Source organism: Cyprinodon tularosa, unplaced genomic scaffold (genome assembly GCF_016077235.1).
Source record: "Cyprinodon tularosa strain WSP-4 unplaced genomic scaffold, ASM1607723v1 ctg302, whole genome shotgun sequence".
NCBI classification, from domain to species: domain Eukaryota; kingdom Metazoa; phylum Chordata; class Actinopteri; order Cyprinodontiformes; family Cyprinodontidae; genus Cyprinodon; species Cyprinodon tularosa.
The window spans coordinates 539,568-559,688 of NW_024039011.1; positions in this window are offsets into that span (position 1 = coordinate 539,568).

The window sequence follows — 20,121 nt, forward strand, 5'->3', positions numbered from 1 at the left end:
CAGAGTTCTGATGAAAATTAAAAGAGAGATCATATCTCTCCTATCCTAGCTTCTCTTCATTGGCTTCCTGTTAAATCCAGAATAGAATTTAAAATCCTCCTTCTCACATATAAAGCCTTAAATGGCCAAGCTCCACCTGATGTCAGAGATCTAATTGTTCCTTATGTTCCTAACAGAGCACTTCACTCTCAATCTGCAAGTTTACTAGTGGTTCCTAGAATTTCTAAAAGTAGAATGGGAGGCAGATCTTTTAGTTATCAGGCTCCTCTCCTGTGGAACCAACTACCAGTTTTAGTCTGTGAGGCAGACACCCTGTCTACTTTTAAGGCTAGGCTTAAAACTTTCCTTTTTGGTAAAGCTTATAGTTAGAGTGGCTCAGGTTATCCTGAGCTATCTCTACAGTTATGCTGCTATAGCCTTAGACTTCTCGAGGACATAGGGACCCCCATTTCATCAGTCGACTTCATTCTGTCTCTATTCTCCCACTCTGCAGAATCTATTAGTTTAATCTCTAACGTTCTGCTCTCTCTGCTTTTTCTCATAGTAGCTTCATCTGGTCTGTTCCTGTTTGGCTGTGACTCCATCCTGGAGAGAAATATCAGCTGTGCTGCTTCCATCAACACCTTTGTTTATAGATATTGGAGCCTGGCCTGTTTTCCAGTGTAGTCCTGTTTCTCTGACCGTGACTGACTGGATGTGCTCTCTTCATCCTCTGACATGGGAGCTGGCTCGGAGCTCGTCTGCCTGGCTGTGTGTTTCCTACAGCTGCTTTTTGTGTCTCTGCTTCTGTCTCCTTGAACCCCAGTCGGCCTCAGCAGGTGGCCGCTCACACTGAGCCTGGTTCTGCTGGAGGTTTCTTCCTGGTAAAAGGGAATTTTTCCTCTCCACTGTCGCTACAAGCATGCTTAGTGTGAGGAATTGCATTTGAGTCAATGAGTCGATGCAATCAACTGGTTTTCCTTAGATAGAAAACTTTGAATCAATTTGAATGTATGAACTGGTGAACTGTAAAGTGCCTTGAGATGACATGTGTTGTGAATTGGCGCTATATAAATAAACTGAATTGAATTGAAATTGAATTAGACAGTCCAACTGTGAATGACTTCGCCCCTCTCCCATGGCAGACTGTGCATTCAAGGACACAGAAGAAGACACTCATAAATCCATAAATACTAAGAAAAGGCCATGAAAAGCCGCTTCCATTGGTGACTTGTCTAGGAAAAGAAATAGTTAAGCTTGGACAGTTTTCATGTCAAAAAGGACAAAAGAGCACATATGCCAAGACATTCCTCTTGCTGCAACCATGTTTCTGTGAGACAAAATAAATCAATGTGATTCTCACGAATCAAGTCATTAATTACCAAATTTTTTGAGGACAGACGTTTTATTGTTAATCAATAGTTGAAATATTACCTTGATATTATGTTTGCCTGGGATGATATGAAGATTTCCTCTCTCATGTTGACATGTGTATTCTAAGTGCTCTTCAATGATGTCATTCATGCATGTGACTATAAATTGTGGAACATGTGCAATGTTGTTGTGGGGGCAGGAGTCCTGTTGAGTCGGAACACCGTTCGAGAAGAGCTTTGACAGCGTCGAGAGCGGAATTTGAAGTTGACAGAAGAGTTGACTCAAAATTGCTGAAAGTGGGCGGTTGGTTTAACTGGTTTGTGACTGGACTGCTATGGCGTCTCAGGTTGAGGATGATGGAGATGATGTAGATGGATTTAGTAGACTGGACTCCAGTGCGTGGTAATGGAGCGTTAGGAAGAGAACGTAGAGAAGGCAACATTTAAGAAACACAAAGTGGTAAAAGGAGCCTGGAAGGAAAAACTTTGGATGAAAATAATGTAGTTTGTAAGAGAATAGTTCTGCTGGAATTTACACTTATTAATTAGTTTTCAAATCTTTACATTCATAAAATAACCAAAAATGAACACTATAAGCGGATTTCTTGTTTACTATAAACAAATTACTTAAATAGCATTTGTATAGAAATGATTCTGTCCAAAACCTTTTGAACACTATAAGCGGTTGATTACTATATCCGTGACCACTATAAGCGGATTCCACTGTATTACTGATTCAGTTTAAAAGTTTTCACTTCTAACATGGTTTGGAAACCTGCCCCTAAAAGAAAAGAACTCCCTGAACCAGATCATCAGGTTTATTCTGCGGATCATCTGGACCTAGACTTAAAATCCTGAGACATAAGACCACTATCTACTGGAACAGACCTGTATATTGGCACATTAGAGAGGGTTTTTATTATAAAAGTTTTTTATTATAAGAGTTTTTATTAACTTTTGACCAAACATTTCTCAGTGAGCCACTGGATGGATTTTTATGAGTTTGTTTTGTTTGTTTTAATACCATAACGAAAGTGAGCTGAAGTGAAACAAAACTAAGAAATTTATTCTAAAATGTGAGGAGTAGAAGTAAAAATTTTTCTACAAAATAATTACTCCAGTCCAGTACGGATAGACAAAATTTCTACTTGAGTTACTTGAAACCTCTGCATTCTACTGCGGGAAAAAAGAAAAAATCAGTAATTTAGGACTTTACCAAGTAAGCGCATAGATGCATAATAATTTTATCTCTTTCAAAAATACAACTTTATCATTCGGTCATTCAGCACTGATAACATTAATCATTTAAAAGTGGATGTGTTCATACATTCCTCAATAAGCTTAGCCACGTTTACACATATTCCTTGAAAAAATCCGACAGACAACAGACTGTATATTTTAATCTTCAACATTTTACATGAATATTACTGTAGGTACAAATCCACCCAGTTTTATACCACCCCCCTGTTAGTTATTAATACATTGTTTAAATTTACCATGAAATTATAAACAATACTGAAAGTAATGGATGACCATGTGGACAACATTTCTTCATATCCATCAATATCACATCTCATCATACAGACATTTATAAACAACACAAAACAATCAATGCTTTTCACAAGAGACAACATGATATGTTGTCAATAAGACACGTTCACATAAAGTCCACTCCTTTCTGCACAAAAATATAAGGCTGATTCACCTACACACCCAGCCTTATGCTCGTAAAGAAGAGATATTTCTGTTAAGCTATTCTTAACACCAGTTTTCATGTGGCATTCGTTTAGTCTAAGGTGTCAAAAGAAAGAAAGTCAAATCTCCATGCCAGAGAGATGGGTGGCTGCCTTGAACAGACAGACAAACTAAAACTAACAGAATTTGCAGCCACCTCTTCTCAAACTGTTAGTTTCTGTGATCAAAGTATTGTTGTAGAGATTGTTTTCATTTAGACAGAAGTGGAAATTGCATCTGCTGCTAGTTAAAAATAAGGAGAGAGTTTCATCTTGCATTTTTTTTTTACTCTGACTCCAGCCTTTCACTGAATTACAGGTTCTGACCAGGAGATAATGCTTCTCTTTAGATCTTAATGACCACAAATCATAACAAAAAAGAATATTTTAGTACAAAGATTGATGTTTAAAAAGGAAATGTAGGGGACCAGCCAAGGACCAGCCAGGGGCCCAACAACGAAAGTTGGGAAAATTTGAATGGTTTCTACTTTATTTAGACAATGTTGCGTTGGCAGATTTTCCACTTCTTTTGTATTACATCTCTATAGCAAACGTCTTACTGTACGCTTTCCAGTCTGGCAGCGTAAACAGAGGTTCCATGACTGAATGTCCTCTATACAGTAATTGCGTAAAGAAATGGACATAGCATCCACCAAATCAACATATTCTCATTATCAGTTCGTATGAAATCATACGAAAAGTTATGCACAGTATTTCGTACGTTTTTGACATTTTTTTCGCGGTATTTCATCGTATTTTTACGTCTTGCCTCGAGACAAGATATTGTTTTTCCTCGAAAAAACAGATCAGTGCGCATGCGCAGCCAGACAGACGAAAAAAGCAGATCCACGGACGGACGTAAAACTGGGAGAAAGCGCAATAATTACTTCTTCATGTCTCTAACTAGGTTGCTTGCTGTTCTATCTTAGGGTTAGGGTTAGGGTCAGGGTTAATTGTATGTTAAATTCTATGTTATTGAATGGTGCGTAACATGCGCATGCGCAAGGATATCTTGTCTCGAGGCAAGACGTAAAAACACGACGAAATACCACGAAAAAAACTTCAAAAACGTACGAAATTCCTGTGCATAACTTTTCGTACAATTTCATACGAACTGATAATGAGAATACACTGACTAGCTTGTAAAAACGATTAACCACAATGTTTTTCCTCATATCTCCCCTAATTCTTTTGTTTATTTTATGATGTGTTTGAGGTGCTGTCTTAAAATATATCTACAGCTGCACCTGTAACTCAAATGTAGTCTAAAATTTCACCAATCATTAGCTCAGAAATTCATGCCATCATCATCTGATCTTACCTTCTTCATGTATGTAAAGGTTTGCTTTTCTTTTAAGTCATGGGTGTGTTTTTATACATTGAATGTTATTATCTGGTTTAAACAGCAAATGTAATGTTTGATATAAAAAACAGTAAGAAAACAGCACATTTCAGGGGTTTGATGGCAATATGGAATCATGATCCCTGGGGAAAAGAACACAGAATAAAGCGACAGAATAAAGCTTTTGGGGTGAATTGCAAGACGCACCTGCCACAGGTCATCTAAAATGATAAGCACTATTAAGGAAAGGTTTAATAGTTGTTTCTGAATGCCAATTTAGCATTTTCTTTTTTTAAATGACGTGCTGGATAAAATTTTCTCAGTCATGCCCTGTCCATGTTTATTTTTTCTCTCGGTACTCAGTCATTTACTTTGCCTGACTGAAGCAATCAATAATGCTTCATCTCAACACGCTAAAACAACAAACATCTGAGAGGAGATGCTCTGAGATGAAAAATTAGTTGGCAGCAAGACAAAAATTGTGAGGCACGATTCATTTGTTTTTACTCGTCTGTTGTCTGTGCTGCCACTTTGTGTAGTCAACATGTGAGTGAGCATGGCAGACAGACGGAGGGAAGGGGAAGGGAAGGAGGGATTGTTGGAGGGAGGGCTGCCATGTTGTCTGGTCTCATTTATTTTCTAACACACAACTAAATCACCTCGATGTGGGAAAATGGTTGTATATGGATGTCGTCACTGGGTGATGCTTCTGATTTCAACAGAGAGAGGCTGAATGATGTAGTTACTACGGCAACAAACCCATCATTCGTCTCACTACAAGAGCAGAGAGAGAGTGAAAGAGAATAGACAGCAAGAAGCAAGTGAATATTCAGAAGGAGGGGGGAAGTAAAAGAGAGTGAGAAGATGAGGAAGTGGAACAGAATAGGAAACTAAAAAATGAAGATACAAAGAGAGTTGTGGAGAAAAACGGTGTGACACTGCAAGATAATAAGAATGAAAAGAAAAACAGAAAGCAGAAAGGCTGAAAGGTGCTGGAAACTGAGATAGAGAACGCTTCTGGCTTGTTTCTCCCTTTCTGTTCAGACAGGATAAACATGGTCATAAAGGCAGAAGAATATGCATATATTTCTCTCCATATATGCAAATAGATGACAGATAGAGGTCACAGTAAAATAATAATAATAACACAATGTACCATGATGGAGGAGTACAGCAAGCACAAGCTACAACGTACCACGGTAGAGGCCTTAAAATCTAACAATATTTCTGGGGGGAAAAAACATAACAACACTGTTACAAAATAAGAGCAACTAGTTGGAATCCAAATCCTCTCATAATATTAGTGTCCATTTTAGCAACTGTATCTAAAATGTAGCAGATTTCTAGGTTAGAAGCATGAAAATAAATTCTTAAAATATTTTTTTCTAGTTAGCTGTATTATGCACTTCTGTTGGGGAAGTGGGAAGAAACTGGATTTCTCTCAATTGGATTAAATATCATGTGATGTTAAATGAGGCCTATGCTGAGTTTTTTTACAATGTTCATAGATTTGTTTTTTTTTATCGGTGAGCTGATATTAAAATACAAGGCTGTTTGTTAAAACTCAGTCCAAAAGAAAGACAGACACTGATTTTTAAAAAGTAAATGAAGAAAAAAAAAACAGCAAAAAGGATCGCAAAAGGATCAAGCCAATGAAAGGAGAGAGTAATGAAGCGAGAAAATGGCAAAGGGAGTGAGAGACATATGGCGACTGGTGGTTTGCAGACTTTTCCGCCTGGTGGCCTTGAGCTGACAGCTCGCTTCGTCCCCATGAATAACACAGGAACACAACATGGAGGAATATAAAGAAAAGGTAGAGACAATAGAATCAGGCAGGAGTGACAAAATAATGCAGAAGCAAATGGATGAGAACGCAGTCCAAAGGGGGAATGTATTTACCGAGCTGTGAGAGCAGCATATAATGCCAGCAAGAGAAAGAGAGAACATTTGTCTGCCACAGAGCATCGAGAGCTCCCACACAAATGAATGCCTGACAGATTAATGGCATCTTATCCTGTGTTTATACCCCGAAATATTATCTCTGAAAAAAGGCAGATAAAGCAGAATTAACTCAACAGAACAGCAGGAGTGAAATGAATTAAGAAAGGAAAAAAAGAAGCTCAACCTAAAGAGAAACAGCTATTAGTTATTAAGATATATTTTCATTTATTTCCAACTTTTTCTCTTAATTTGAAATAAAAAATAAATAACGATAATAATTAGTTTAAGAAAAAGAAAACAAGAAAAATAAGGATTTTTTTATTATTATAATAGGTGTGCAATAAATAAATAAAAAAACAGCTTCTTTATGCAGCAACGGTAAATAACACTTTTGATCAATCCTAAAATTGAGGACATGGCCTGTTCCTCTCTTTTCTCTGCATTGTTTGTTCTGAAGTGCGACGCTTTCCACCGCAAAGTCTAGCTTTGTTTAAGCTTCCGTAAATTCAAAAGGTCAAATAACAATACGAAAATGTTGAGTACAAATCAGGAAATAAAAGGTAAAATATAGTTTCAAAGCAATGGTTAAAGAATAATTTATTATTATACAAATATGAATAAAAACAAACTACAAAAAGATAAATATATATTTGTATAATTTATATTGTATGAAAAGAGCAACGAAAAAATAAATAATATACTGGACCTAATGAGAAAAGTAATTTTTTTTTTGTTTGAATTAAAATATTTTTTCATTAAGATTTTAAGATGTGTGCCATAATTTAATGACTGTTTCTAGATTTTCATAAATAATTTTAAAATATAAAGGTCAAAAATCGACATTTCTACATGTAAATATTTTATAGATCAAATCAGTTTTTTAATTAATTTAGCAAATAGTAATTTAAGTGTTCAAATTTGCAAATCTGATTTAGGAAATATTAAAATCCATCCCTTTTTCCAAATAACACTACAAGCATTTTCGAAATGTGTGCCCTTTTAACATGGGAGAAATGAAGTAGTTTGTACATAAATACATTATTTTCCTTTTTTAATGAACTACATTTTGATGATAACATAATTTTCTGCACAGGCTATCGGATCATTCTTTAGAATAAAGCTTAAAAAATTTATATTTCGTCCAACCTGAAGTTTCTTTCTTGCCTATTTTAGTATGGTGGATTCATCCGTCAAGCAATCAAACATCTGACAAGCTATTGTATGTGGGTTTTCTTTATTGTTCAGTTGCTGCTACAGCAAACGGATTGTTAAAGAGAATCGAAACACAAAGAACATTTCCCGCTGAGGAAACAGACTGAAGCTTCTTTCTCCTGCAAGAAAACAGCAGAAACAAATGGGCTGACAGAGCAGAGTGAGGAGAATTCTGCAGAAAACATGTAAGCAAAAGAATATTGTTTTTCTGCCACATTTCAAACATGAAATATCGGTTACTAAAACAAACATTTATTATAATTTTTTGCAATGCATTGTCAGGTGTAAGACTGAAAGATTTGACTTATAATTCAGTGATGTAAATGTTACAGAAATTTGCAATGTGTAGGAAAAAAATATAGATTTCAAAAGTAAAATATGACTTAAGTGCAAAGTAATTTATTATGTTTTGAGTTGTGCATTTAAAATATATATCTTGTGGAAATGTACATTGTTTTTTGTATTTATAAAAAAAAACAAGATAGGCTAAATTGGTATCAGTGTGTCCTGCCGCAAAGGTAAATTTGTAAAAAAAAAAAAAAGTAAGAGCTGATGCTATGAAACTGAATCCAAATTCAAATAAATTGACTTGTGCAGCTGACAAATAACTAGAACATACAAATGTATAATGTAGCTAATAATGTAGCATTATGGTGGGATCTGAAGATACACACCATCTCTGCAGAACGAGACAAAGAGGATTCAGCTTAGTTTTCCTGCAGCTGCTTTGACTTGACAGCTCATTTACAGACGTGACAGCTTTCACTGCTGTGGTTCATGTGTGTGTGTAGGTGTGTGTATTTGGTATTGTTTGTGTGTGTGAAAGCATGAAGCCCAGGTAACAATGTGAGCTTTGCTGCAGAAAAAAAAAACTGACTTAGCTGCTCGCAGTTGGATTTTACACATTGTACAGTTTGTCATTTCATGTCTCTGATCAAATAGTTGAAAGATTTCAGACTGTTAATTGTCGTTTGCCTGTAATTAGCTTCTCGCAGTCTCTGAAAAAATATTTCTGTTTTTGTCTTAAAGCCATCTCCCTCTCTCCCTCCATCTCTGTGTTTTTTAATTGGCATATAGGGAGGCTTGTTTGTTTTTGTTGTCTGCTGTTTCTTAAATGTGTGTGTTCGTGCTCATGTGGCCCCCGGTGTCCCAACAAGCACTGCGGTAGGTGTTGGGAGGCGCTTTCGGTGGCAACAAACACACAACAACAAAACAACACAGAAAATCTCCACACAGGGATCCACATGACAATATACACAACAAAGACAGAAATGAGCCACACGAAACTGACTCAAACTGCTTTGGAAGGAATAAAAACACAAAAATATGCACATGCTTCTGAAAAGAAAAGGAAAAGAAACTCAACACTAACCACACACACACACACACACACACACACACACACTCACACATATATAACCACATAAGCAATTGCAGCAGGAGAGACCCAAACATTTGTGGGCTCTCATGTGGCGCCATCTAGTGGCATTACAAAAAAAGAAAAATAAATAATGAAAACGCCCATTATTTCATGTGCTAAAATATGAATGATTTCTTGTTTGTAGAGATTAAATTTGTATTATAGAAGACTAAAATATTAATATTAATAATATAGAAGCTTTTCTATAAACTTGTTTTAATTTCTATGTAATGACAGTGACCTTGGAGAAAATAGGTTTACTGTTTTACTTTGAAAGCACCAGAGAAAACACATCTATACACCATGAGTAAATTATTAATACAGGGAGTAAAGATAAATATACTGAATTGATATTTTTCTTTATCTTCACATAAATGCCACAATCTCTGAACCACATTCACACAAAAAATGCACATTCATATACTAACTGAAAAGCAACCTTCTCCATAGGAAAATTGTGTCATGGTGGGGAAGCTGTGATTCAACCAACAACCTTCCCAGGTCAAGATGACAGTTGCCCACCCAAAGGCATCACGAAGGGCTGGATGGAAATTACCGGCAGCTATTTCCGTGCATCACTAGGAACTGTTGTGCAGGAAATAAAACTGTTCCATATCTACATCTAAACAAAGGACATAAATGAATGAGTTCGGGAAACTTACCAAACTTCAGAGTATAGACAAGGAGACCCCTCTTTTCTTCTTCTTTAAAGATCAGTTTTTATTTAAATAAATGGCTGTGACAGCTTTACTGTGCCTTTTGGGAATGTAACCAATTGATTGTAATAAAAGAGGAGGTAATTTTAGAGCTATGTTGGACTAGTGAGCTGTCGAAGGTGTTCTCCACTTTTGTCTTTATTTATTTGATTTATTTCAAAGATACAGTTCATATTCATTAACACTTAAGTGTGAATATGCCATAAAGGCTTCTTTTCATCTGTAGTCCCTGGAAATAAGAAAAAGGCAAGAAAATAACCAACAGAGAATAGACAGAAGACAAAAATCTATTAATCAATCAAATCAAATAAACAAATCAATCAACCAAATAAAAATATAAATAAAAAAATGTAAAAGCAGAATAGATAATAGTATCAAAGGCATTTACAACACTGCATAGGATAATGGTAATCTGACATTATTTTTCCAGTAGTGCTGCATTTAACTGGATAAACACTCTCAGGGGAAGGGCAGTGAGTTCATTTAAAACCTTAAATATTAAAAACACCATTTCAAGTGTTCAGAAATTTTCCAAATTAAGAATACTGAGTGACACAATGATGAAATGGCATATGTTTTCCTTGGAATACTTTTTTCAGTAGTGATTCTATTGCTTTTAAGGTTGTAATTTTTTTCAGTGAGCAGTTACTAATACAGTGTTTAAATTGTGAAACATCAGGCTATAACTAAAATTTTTAGCTGGACGTTCTGGCAGTGATGAGCTGGTTTGTCTGAAGATATAAATATTAAAATGAACAATTCATTCCTCTCCTTTTAACATGGAGACAAAACTTTGCAGATGTGGACTATTATTTGGGGGTTCAGTAAAAAACATGATTTAAAAAGCCACTCATTAATCTATGTGATTGCTGATGTTAACTATTTTTAAAATCAATATCAGACTTACCTTTTGTAAAAATTACAGCATCATCGGCATATAACATGACTCTGCAAACATTTGGTAGATCATTAATGCGGAAAAAATAAAAGAGGTGAAGAATGGAGCCTTGTATAAACTTGACAATCAAGAAATGCAAATTTGATACAGCCAACAGATACACAATGGGTTCTGTTTGAGAGATATGATGTTATCCAAAAGATTACTTAGATTGGAGAAACAAAAACTTGTCAGTCTCGAAAATAATATTTAATGATCAACAGTTTCAAACATCATTTTCAAATCAAGAAAAGCAGCAACAAGAAAAATAAGTATCTAAATAACAAAAAACATTAATTAATTAAAGAAAAAAAAAGACATTAATAATGGCTGTTTCAGTTAAGTAATGTGTACAGAAACCAAACTTCGTGCATGCACTGGATTGGGAAAATTATTTAGATGATTTATCAGTCGTTTATCAACCAATTTTTCAATGGTTTTATAATGAAAGGCAGTATATTAATTGGTCTATAATTCTTACCTCTTACCTGATTTCAAATTTGAAGTACCGGTATTGTGATCACTTTCCAAGCTGTAGGGACAAAAAGAATGACTAATTCACAGATTGATTAGATGCATTATTGGGCGTATTAAGGAGTCTTTGTGTTACTTTAATAAAACTTGCTTCCAAACCATAAATATCTTTAGCTTTTGTACTCTTCTATTCACATATGATGGAAGCTACATTTTACATGACAGAACTTGTTAAGTTCATCAGCCTCAGTGACAGGATCTTTAACAAGTTCATCATTTATTCTTAATTCTAGTTTAATACCTTATTCAGGTTTATGCCTGTTAGTTTACCAACGGCACAACATACCAATGCTATGTCAAATCTTTTTTCAATTTTTTTAGTGGATACAATTTCTAACATAAAGTTTTGCCCTCATCAATTTTCTGCATTCCTCTTTAAGCAATGAAAAATTGCCTTTATTAGTGCCATTGATTTTTGTCCTTGTAAATGAAACAAAAGACTGATGACTGGGAATGGTCTATGAAGTGTTTTGTTAGTGTTTATGCATTGGGAGATAAAAACAGTAAAAAACGTAAGGGTCACAGATATTAATAATATAGAGCAGTTTGGGAGTTGAAAGAGCAGGCTCTTTTTTGGGAGCTGAGGCAAAGAACCAAACTTCCCATCAGTCTCACCAAAGGAGCCTTTGTTTGGATGAGTTGGATGTGTGATTTATGTAGAAACTAGCAGGTCACAGTATTTCACTGAAAAAAAAAAAAGTTAATTAATTTTTTTAACTTATCAAGATTTTCCTATTTGCATAACAGTTAACGTTAAGCACCAACTTAATAAGAATTTTTGTGCTCTCTTAAAATGTTTAATTTTTCTGAATGTTGCTGTATTGGTCACCATAACAGTCATTATGTTAAATCAGTGTTTTTTTTACTGCTAGGGGTTCTAATGGACTGTTTTCTATTCGATGTTTTATCTGAGATGAATCACTATCATCACTTCATTTGAACTGAAATTAAGATATACTGAAGTTTTTTGTCTTATTATAACCACAAGAAAAAGGATGAACATATATGAGGAACATTTTAAGTTCAGAATGTAAATTAACTGTTTTTATTTTTTATTTTGGTATAATATTGAGTGGCTGTCTGGTTCTAGCTCTGCAATGGTCAATAGATGAGCCGCAAAATGTATTTTGCAGAAGGATAGTTTTAAGTTTTCACCTTTGCATTATTGCATGTCTTCCCGGACACAGTTCAGAAAATTTACAGATATAGACCATTAGTACTCAAAACATTTTAGAGTAAGATTTACCTGATAAATTAAATCTTGTTGAAATGATCACGTGAGGAGGGTGTTTGCTGGTTTTGGAGTGGTATTTTTTGCAGCCTCCACCAGATGGCGCTTTAGAGCGTGAAGAGGTCTTCTCCAGGGTTTCCCTGCACACCTGCTTTTTTCTTTATAGCTCATCTATTCCTGGATAAGAAGAGCTTGCAGCAAGACCTCTAATGCCTGAGTGAAATCCTTCGTGGTACTGTTGCTCCCTGGTTTCCTCACTCAGATTCAGGATTCAATCATATATGCTGGACCAGGTAAACTGGTTTCCTGGCCCCATTTCTGTCCCACTGGATCACCCATGCTTTATTATTGCTTCCTGAAAAAAAATAAAAATAAAATAAATAAAACGTAAAAAAAATTACCTTGTCTTCTCTGTGCAAGAGTTTGATATGAAGGGCCAAATCTTCGTAAGGTTTGTGCATCTTAAAATGTATACAAATATGTTAGGATTTCCTCTTGCAATTCAGCAGAAAGCTTGAGAAAACTTTTGTTTGTGTGTCTTTGTGTTGTAATGACCAAACCATACAATAATGTGGGTAGAAAATATGGAAATTTTAACATATATATAAACTTCTAAGCAATGTTCTCAATCTGACACTAAACTGTGGTCACAGTTTATTGTCTTTTTAAGCACAACTAAAAGTCAGGTGCAAACTGACGTTGAAAGATTTCCGTGGTCATTTCTGTGATAAAGATAGCTTTTTATCAATGGCAGACTATTAGAGAAAAAATTGTCTGCGCACATCAGTGTTGTTTTTGACAGCCATCTTAGATTTAGTCTTAGTCTTAAGGACAAAAACTGTTATTAGTTTTAGTCACATTTTAGTCATTGCAATATTTGATAGTTTTAGTGGATTTTAGTCGACTAAAACTTAAGAAGGTTTTAGTCTAGTTTTAGTCAGTTTTATGAAGCAAAAAAGTGAACCTTTACAATTTGGAATAACAACCAGTTTATTTACCAGACTGACAGCTCTATCCTAGATGCTGCAATAGCTGCATATAGAATGCTGCCATGCAGTTCATCATTGCTGTTGGGCAGAAAACTTTGATTTATGGAATTCAAATAAACAAAGAATTATTTAAAATTTAAAATTTAATGCTCAACTTTATAAAAAAGTGTCTTACAAAAGTTGTGAAAATAGAAGATCTAGTTCAACACATCTTATTGGTTAATATAGCAGACAGACAAGCTAACAAAATGTACAATAAAGGAATGAGTTTAGACATCCAAGGTTTCCATCCCAAAGCAAACCCTTCATTGCTCCAAAAAACAAACCAGAACTTTCGTGTTCTTATGTTCTGGCAATTTTGCCTTTATTTCTGAGAATTTAGCCCTCAGTTACTGCTGCTCAGGGGTCAAAGTAGATTAAATTCACAGGGTTTTCTATATAAAAAAAATACAGAGAGAACCTCCATAATTGCCTTGTAATGCCATGGCAATCTGGACCTAAATTGAATGAAAATTTATGAACTAAAATGTTGAAATATTTAAAGAAAACAGAGAAAATATTTCAATGACATACAAGGAACCATTTACATCACATTTAAATAGATAAACACAAGAACAATTAGAGAGAAATATTCAAAGATCTATCTAGTTTTTCAACTGGCTCTTTATTCAGAAATAAACAGAATTCAATTAAATATTTATTTGGATATAATTTAGGGATTAATTTTGGTAGAAATTAAAGAATGTTTAGTATCACCTCTTGTGTGCTGGAAGATATAAAATCCTAATAGTTAGACAAAGGGGCTTTTTACTCTTGATAGAGGATGATCAGCCACATATAGTTTATTAAGTAGCGACAGCAGGAAGAGCCATACTGCTGAGAGCGAACCATCAGAGTGGAGTGTAAAGAGTATACTCTGAGCTCCGTGCACCAAGACGCATTTCCGCACAAGCTCAAATGGAAAATCAGGGCAGAATGTCAGAGTTCAGCGTAAAGTTACGGACCACTCTGGTTATTTTCTCAGACCCTGCTGCTGCTGCCATGATCCATCTGTGCTCCTGTGCGGCAGGAGGGCGGTAGGATAAAACAGGACGCAGCTGCACGGCTAATAATACTTAGCTTGGCTAGCAGATACAGCACAATAATGCATTTTAAATGTGTGACTGGTGACCCACAATTTTTTATTTAGTCTCATCTTGTCTTGTTGCCGAAAGCTCAAACTCACGACTCGACATATTTTAGTCATCACAGATCCATTTTTGGCTTGTAAGTTTTTGTCATCGTCATGAAATAAAGGAGCATCAACAAAATTATTTTGTCATCCTCATCATCGAAGAAAACATCACTGGTGCACATACACATATTTGGACCATCATAAATAAGAGCAGCACAATATTGATGGGGGAAAGGTTTTATATAGGTTGGCACAAATTGATAAAGAAGGACGGGAGACAATCCTTATACACTTACACCAAAAAAAATTTCTGAACTTCAATTTTTTGGCATATTTATAAAAAAAAATAAAAAAAGATTAATAATTGAGCCGGCAAAGTGTTGGCAACTGTTTGTATCTTTTACGAGTCCAATCGCAACAATGATTATTATCCTGCATTGTCCTTTTACAGGAAGGAAATTATTCAATTATAAATTATTCTAGGCCTAGAGTCATCAAATTGTTTAATGTGATCTTGAGCATCTTTGAAAGGAAAATTTGCCACTATCAAGTTCCTCCCCATGTCCAGACTGCTTTTTAACGAGTTTTTCCGGAGCTTGTCTACCTGTAAAAAAAATCATCCATCTTGACACCTCCTTCACGATCACATGCACTTTAGTTAAACCGTTAAGTGGTTCTCATGATCAGCGGTGCCAGATTGGGTGGTTTACCGCGAGGATGCCTCGAAATGCAGCCAGGTGAAGCAACCAGGTTGAGTTCTTCGCATGAAGATGACTTCTTCTTGTCTCTGCAAGTATCAAAGACCGAAGATGGCACCAAAAAAAATGATGCCTACCTGTCCTGTTCAGTTTTTTCTTGTCTGCAAGCTGTCTGTCAAGCTCAACACGCCCCTGCCAGTGTCTGCAGCATGGGAGAGGCTGTTCAGCATAGCAGGTCTCATTTTCAGCCCACGTAGAGTATGGCTAAATTCTAGGGCACTTTGAAAGCCAGCTGCTTTTGTAGATGAACAGAAGGTTTTACAGTTTCAAATTTCCCGACTTTCCTTGATGGGCCCTTGGCTGGTTCCCGAAAATTCCTTGTGTAAACAAATCAATCTCTGTACTAAAATATTTTTGGACATTAAGATCTAAAATCATCTCCTGGTCAGACTGTGTAATTCAGTAAAGGTATGGAGTCAGTGTAAAAAAAATCAACGTCCAGATGAAGGCCAATGGCTAGAATTTGGAGGGGATTTTGCTGGGAGTCGCAGGGGTGTAGGCTGGGAAGGGCCATTTTGAATGGCTGCCACTGTATGTGCAAGGATGACCACAATGGGAGGCTAAGATTTGAAGGGGAAGAAAAAAGTCAAGGGAAAAGTGTGGAGGGGATGGGATGAGGGGCTTGTATTTGTAAAGTGTTTAATATTTAGTTAATAGGCCTGAAGTGCAATAACAGTTGAATCTTTTCTCTGGTGTGATGTACACCTCATTTCAGCACTGCTTATTATTTAAGGTAGTTTAAAAAAAAAAAGTCTCCCTCTTCAGATGCCAAATTAGCTGCAGTTCCTTCTGAATTGTTTTTCTTTGTATATTGACCAGTCGTGTGTGTGCCTATAGTTTGTGAAGTAAATTAATTGAAAATGGTTTTATTTTCTTCATGTTAGCGGCATTTTCTTTACTTTTTTTTTTTAAAGGTTTACAAAAGTGTTTTTTAAACTGGACTCCCTCTTCAGTTGTCAGACAAGCTTACGTCTTTTTTTTCTTTTTTGTAATGATGGCAGTAACAGTAGCAACCTTTTTTGTTTCATTTTTCTCTACGTGGTGTTGTGACAAAACAATGTATTTTCTGTCTAAACCTGGGGGGTATACTAAGAAGCTGGTTTAGAAGTAAAGCAGGTGAAGTCAACCTTATTGTATAGGTAAAGCATCTAATAGCAGAGCCAAGAGTCCTAATTTTCTTAACTAAATGATACCTGGTGTATCTATTAGCAGGTTTACCACTTCCTGTAGGTTAACTAAGCCTGGTTTATCACTTACCCATGTTCTTAGTATACACCTCCTGGTCTAAATTTTGCCTGGACTTGGTTGTGTTCAATTTTAAATTTAATAGTAGTGACCTTACCTGAAGAAGGAAAACTGAAGGCTTACAAAAAGGTTGTATTTTCTGTCTAAACTTGGTCTAAATTTCTCCTGCACTTGGTTGTGTAAAGTTCACAAAAATATAAAAAGCGTCATTCAAACTGTATTTGCCTTGTTTTACTTATACTTTTCATTACATTACTTGAGTACATCTATTTTTATAGTAAGTTTCATAGTTAAGTAGAACACATGTCAGATACTTTAAGACATTAACTCAAGTAGCCTAACATTTCTGTCAGTGACCTGGACTTTTACCGAAGTCATTTATTGGAGAGTTACCTTTACTTTTACTTGACTCTGAGATGTCAGTACTTTATACAACACTGTTTAGATATGTTACAAACTCTCTGTGGAGCTTTGTTAAACCAAACAAAGCAGGACAAGCCGCTTCTAAATTGTTCAATACTAATGTAAACGTGCAATTTTGGGCAACACTTTAGTGTTTTACTTAGAGTTTTTACAGTAAGTGACCATACTGTATCATTCAATGACTAATTTAAGTCAATGCCAAAGTTCAATGGGGAGTAACTTCTAATTAGCAAAAATGGTAACTTGCACTATAAAAGTTGAAGAAACAAAGGGCATGTTCTGCTTAGGATGAAATTAAAAAGTTTATTTTTAAAGTCTGAGGAAAGTAAAAAATATTTTACTTTTCCTGGTGATGAAGACTGACATTTGAAAATAATACTTTCTTACTCACTCAACATACCAGAGTCAAACCTCAACTCGTGCACACACCCAGGCTTTTGTTCTTTGGTGTTTCAGTTTTAACATGAACCTGATGCTGCCCAACATGAGTCTTCTTGGAATCTTCTTGAAATCTTATGTTAAATCTTTAGGACCTCAACCTTCCCTTAAATCAAGAACTCGGCTAAAACAGCTGGCGTGATGTTAGTTAGGTTCCCTAATTCTTCTTCTGAGAAGTACTAGGCTAAGATTCCTTAACTAACCCTAAAAACTATGACTCTTCAACCCTGGTCCATAAGAACTTCTTTTTCTTCCGTCTTCTCTCTGGACATCTATCTCGAAAATCCTCAGTCTTCTTTTTCTTCCTGCTCTTCTGTCTTAAAGTTTCTCAGACTTTTTGTCTTTAAAAACCCTGATCAAGTTTAAAAACCCACTAAAGTACATTGATGTCTTGATTCATCAGGCTTTGGCTTTTCATACTAAATAGCAACAAGAAATGGAATGGTAGATTTTTTCTTTGTTGCTGCGAAGGACAACATTTGAAGAAAGACTATTTATCCACTGCTCAACCCACTGCTTCTGTCTATTCTCTCTCTTAATGGGAAACTTCAACGGGGTGTGAGTACTTTTTTTCCTAGCCAATAAGAACTGCCTTGTTATGCTTTCAAATACTCACATGTACTGCTGCGAAGCCCCAGTGACACTGTGCCATGATGTTTATCGATGCTATGATGGCAACAACTCCCTCTTCAGGCTTGTGGCTTCCTGTTTATGACAAATGTATTCCCCTTTCACCAAACTGTCTTAAAATCCCTTCCTCTCTTTTGAGCTCTCTTACTGTTTATCACAAAGATAGTTCCTCTATTTAGGAAGGGGACCTTTCAACTTTTTCTGTATCTGAAAAGATTCAATTCTATTTCCCGTATTCAAAGAACAATCATGATAAATATGTTTACATTTCTTGATAAATACATTCCATTACACTTTTTGAAATATGAAAACAACTCATTTTTAGTCCATGGCTTCCTGAAACAAAAACAGGTCATTATTTTTTTAACAAACTTAATTAAAGCATTACCGGTATTCATGTTTATCTTAAAGCACAGAAAAAGCAGCCTAAAACAAGAACAATTCTCACTTTATGTGTAAATATTTTGACAAGGCTTTTCATAATACTCACAACTTCTAATATACTATATAAAAAACAATTTTTAATTGTTTATGAATTTCTATCATTAGACATCGAAAAAGCTTTCGACGGGAAAGAAAGGAGTTACCTTTTTGAGATTGTTAAAAAAAATTGGATTGCACTGGGAAAAATCAAATTTTTTTCTTAAAATTAGTGCATTTTTTTCTTGGAATGAGGAGGTAAAAGTGACATTTTGCCAATGGAACAAGATAATTTACACTTAAAATAAGAAAACACAATTGCATTTTCTTATTTTAAGTGCACGTTATCTAATTATCTTGTTTTAAGAGTAAAAATACTAATTCCATTGGCAAACTGTCTCATTTAACTACTCAAATTAATGGTAAATACACTTAATTTAAGAAATTTGTACTTATTTCTAGGTCGTTTTTCCAGTGTGGGGGAAAATACCTGAAATGGATCCAGTAATTCTACATTTAATCAGTAGCCGAAATAGTTTCAAATAACCAGTTGTCAAAATCCATAAAACTAAGTCCACTTTTATACATTTTGGCTGTTAAGGTGCTTTTTATGGCCATTTACAAATTCCCTTGAAATGTCTGGGATTAAATTAGAAAGAATCAATCATCATTTGTTTCTTTGCAGACGATATCATTTTATTTCTAAGTTACTTGGAGAAGTCAATTCTCTAATTGTCACCAAACTACTCCCCCGACTGCTTCACCCCATCCAACAATATGAGGGCTGTTAACCATGTAACCCATGGAATATTCAGCAGAGGTACAAAAAGTAGCCTAGACCTCAATATCTTACTGGAAATATTCAAGATGCTCCTTTATTTCAGTTTTATGTATGTTGAAATGGCCAGCCAGTCAGCTTCTAACAATAAGGCAATATTAATAAGCCGTTTTTTAAGAGCATTTGATTTTATCTGAACTGTTCTGTAGCTCCTGTTGAAGATTAATTTCTTTTTTATTTTCTGTTTTAAATAACTGTTACATGTGTTCATTTCTCTATCTGTCACTTTCTGTGTAAGTCAGCCAAATGTACATTGTGTTATTGAAATATGAGGACTTTTATAGAGGCTCTAGCATCACCTTACAATAGCAGCCGTTCAAAATGGTCCTTCCCAGTCAAATGCCAGCCAAATGGCACCCCGCTTCCCTCCAACTCCCAGCCACTGGACCCCCTCTTGCATTTGTGCTTATATCAATGATTTGTTAACCATGACTGGAATAAATTCAGTTAAAGCTCAAACCTGTTTCCTTCTCTGTGTACACTATCTGTGAAAAAAAATCCCTTCTCAGAGAGAACCGGCCGTGATGAAATAAGATCAAACAATCCAAAGCACACCAGTTAATCCCTCTGTTAAATGCCCTAAAATAGTTGAATTTCAATTTAGCTACTTTCATATTTAGGAATTGCCAAACCTAATCATTATAAAGTGCTCAAAGTCTTGGTAAAGCTTTTAGCCAAATTCCATACAGAACCAGAATTTGAGCCTTGATTAGTTAAAGACTAAAATCACCATGGGGACTGCATCATAATAAGGCAAATGTCACATTCAAAAACTCCAATTTGGCCAA